This window comes from Artemia franciscana, unplaced genomic scaffold (genome assembly GCF_032884065.1).
Source record: "Artemia franciscana unplaced genomic scaffold, ASM3288406v1 Scaffold_1117, whole genome shotgun sequence".
Lineage (NCBI taxonomy): Eukaryota > Metazoa > Arthropoda > Branchiopoda > Anostraca > Artemiidae > Artemia > Artemia franciscana.
Window position 1 is genome coordinate 205,257 of NW_027062743.1, and position 3,714 is coordinate 208,970.

General features: G+C 33.2%; 1 pseudogene; it reads left to right on the forward strand.

Moving 5' to 3' along the window:
* Nucleotides 1–2,240: 2,240 nt before the first annotated feature.
* On the forward strand, nt 2,241–3,429 carry LOC136042332 (endonuclease G, mitochondrial-like; annotated as a pseudogene).
* Nucleotides 3,430–3,714: the final 285 nt, after the last annotated feature.

Below are 3,714 nucleotides of genomic sequence, written 5' to 3' on the forward strand. Positions count from 1 at the left end.
TGGCTCTGGAGGTTTGTGTCGACTCTGGAGTTCTTATTACCAGATGTTTGAACTATTTTTAACTAAATAGATATCTCATAGTTTTAATCTAGTGGGTTTAGGGAAAACAGGGCGTGTTGGGAGTTTAGTTGCCCTCCGTTCTCTTTTGACTCTTAAAAAGTGAACTAGAACTTTCCATTTCCAATTAAATGAGCCCTCTGAAATTGATACGAGCATCCCTTCTGTAAGAACCATATGTGCCCCCAGGGCATAACTTACAACTCCTGTCCCCTGGCCCTGGGGATTGTGTCGACCCAGAGTTTTTGATGATCTGTGAACTTATTTTTAACAAAATGGCTATTTCAAAAATGTTTATTAGATGTATTTGGGGCAAAGCAGGCGTGGGGGGTTGTAGTTGTCCTCTGATTCCATTTGACTCGTTAAATGGAACTAGAATTTTGAATTTCCAATCAAATGAACTATCTCTGGAGAGATTATCTCTGCCAGTCAATGGCCTTTTATATTTATTAATCAATATTTTAAATATAGATGAAAATACTTTTAATAGAATTCAACTTCGGTATGGTGCAAATGACACGATAGGTCTTTAACTTTTATGGTTGGGGAAGGGGACAGAAGGCAAAATCCTATATGTAGTAATTTTTGTGCCTTTAAGTACGAAGTAGATATTCAATTTAATTTCTGAATTATATGTTGCATATGAACCCCTCTTAAAACATATTTCTCAAGGTACCTTTAAAGTTTCAACTAAATACCATTAATTGTTTTCCAGATATTATCTGTTACGTCATTTTGCAAATCACCCTGGACATAGTGTATTTTCTTTCTGATTGCCATACCGCTCAAAATTTTCTAAGATTTTTACTTTAATACAAAATATCAATTTTGGCGGTTTGTCCCAGGGACTGTGAGGAATCACGTCATCACCAGTGGCATAGCTATTGGACTTACTGACTAGTTTTAACAAAATGGTTGCTTCAAATCTTAATCAGAAGTTTTGGAGGAGTGCCAAAAAGGAATAGGAAAGAGCCTTATTGTCCTCGGACCCACTTTTTAACATTCTTCTCAACATTCTAAGAGCGTATAAACAGAATATTTTCAGCTGTTATTTACCTATTGAGCACACCTTTTTGATAAGCTGGATGCACATAGTATCGATTTTATATAGCCTTTCTTCGATATGAAGATCCTCTGGGGAAAAAATAAATATTAATATTGCATTGATAAAGAGCCCATATGGCTCTTCATAATAGCTCTGAAACCTCTGATAGATTGGTTTAATTGAAGTTTTACTAAAATTTCTACTTACTTCCCTTTTCGTAAATCATGTTCCTAATGGTCAAACTTCACAACCACCATATTTGTTTGAAAAAAATCATTTGCCACAATATCAGTGCACAAGGCTTATTCATTTTTTTGTGTTCATTTATTATTATCTCAAATGCTTCCTCGCCTAAGAGTGTCCCTTCGCTCAAAAACTGGCTACCATTTCTCCTTAGTTTACATTTTCAAGCTTTTTCAACTTTTCTTAAATTCATTTTGTTTTAATATGATCTATCACTAAGACACTTTCGGTAAAACCCCTCTTTTTTCTTACTAAACATAGCCAACTAAATTATTTATCCTAGCTGCATTTTCAACTATCCTACCTTAAAAACCCTCTGCAACTTCGCCAACATTTTTTCTAAAATTATTCCACCGATGTTCTACACTGTAGAATTTCTAACTCTCCAGTTTAATATTTAACTCTTCCTGAAAAGCTTCTCTTAAAAAAGTTTCTCCTAAATTTTCATCCTAGTGCCTATCATTTTCATAACTTCCTGGAAGGAAATCCCCCTTCTCACATTTAGCTTTAGAATAACCCTAGACACTGTTAGATGGAAATCAACAGATCAACACTGTTGATCCTCCAAATCAACAGATAGCAATAAGAAAATGAATAATTTTTCCTGTCTTAATACATTGGGATTACCATGTTACTTTTTAAGATATTTTACGGCCAAATACTTTACTACATTTAAGAAAATCATTATACCTGCAAAACTGCAGCGGTCTTAAACCGTTTTGATTCATCTCGAGTCATAGAAATTATTACAAGCAACTGTTGTGCTACCAACCTCTTAAAATTTGTAAAGAAAGGAGTTTTTACTGAAGAGGTTCATACATTCAAGAGCTTGTAAAGTTTTGTTTTCTCACGAAATTGTAGACTACAAGTTTATATGACCTTGTGGTTTGGATTTTCAAAGCTGTAAAATGTCCGGTTGAGAAAAAAACGTATGTTCTGTCTTTGAACTTGGTGAAGTTGTACGAATTATGACTATAACTGCTTTTTTTTAATGATTATTTATATTTAAACTTTTTTATTGTAGCTGAGACTGAACTATGCTAAAAGCTGTGTCTGCTGCCATTGGGATTGGTGCAAGTTTTGTTGCTGGCACTATCTATGGAAAATGTTGCAACATAGACAGGACTCCAATAAAGCCTGGCATATCTTTGTTTGGAATAGTTTCAGCTGCAGATTCAATATGAATTTACCCATTCCACTAGAACCAGACAAAAGTGCACCTAGAATTTTTCAAGTTATGAGATTTGGTTTTCCTAGCCAGAGTAATATCAGAAGTTATGGTGACTATGTTCTTTCATATGATACTAGAAACCGATCTGCTCACTGGGTTTTTGAGCACTTAACATTTGAATCTGTTGCCTATACTGCCAAAGTAGATTGATCTAAGTCAGATTTTTATGATATCAAACAGTGCATCCATTTTTCAGGGCCTTGAATAGTGATTATAAAGGCAGTGGCTTTGATCAAGGACATTTAGCTGCTGCTGGAAATCATAAGAAATGTCAGCCAAGATATGAACGAAACCTTTGTCTTGTCAACTATTGCTCCTCAAGTTGGCGAAGGATTTAATCGTGATAAGTGGAATGATCTTGAAAGATAAATAAGAAATCAGACAAAAAACTATAAAAACATTTATGTTTGTACTGGGCCTTTGTTTTCACCGCAGAAAGAAGGTGATGGAAAGTTGTATGTCAAATATGAAGTAATTGGTACAAATAACGTGGCAGTTCCTACACATTTTTATAAAGTTTGTGTTTATGAAAATTTAAAAAACGAATTAGAGTTGGAAGCCTTTATTATGCCTAATCAACCAATTGGTCATAAAATTCCAGTTAAAAATTTTCGAGTACCTCCAGAGACTGTAGAGAGGGCCTCTGGGCTGTTGTTTCTTGATAGGCTGTCAAGATCCAAACTCAAAAGCATAAATGGCAAAAAAATATAAGACTTGTACTGTCTTTTAATTGTTCTTTCCAAATTCTACTGGCAATCTGGCATACCTCAATTAAGTGTTCTTATATGACTATAGGCTATATTTTTTTTCTAATTTGGTCTTTAAAGTTTATTTGAAGACTTTTTACAATTTTTTTTTTTTATTCATTCTACTTCTATCTTATTTGATTTAAAATCTTGAGTGTAGTTAATTTATGCAGAATTTGTCAGTATTTTTTCTTCTAAAATAAAAAAAAATTGTTTTTTGTCTAAAATAAAATTACAGCAAAAAAATTAAGTTTTTCCTTAAAAATACCTGCAGAACTGCCTAAACATAAAGGAAAATACTCAAATGTATAAAAGGAATTAAAAACACTTAAAAAAAAACATAAGGGAAAATACTTAAATATAGAAAAATATCTATCTATTTATAGACAACA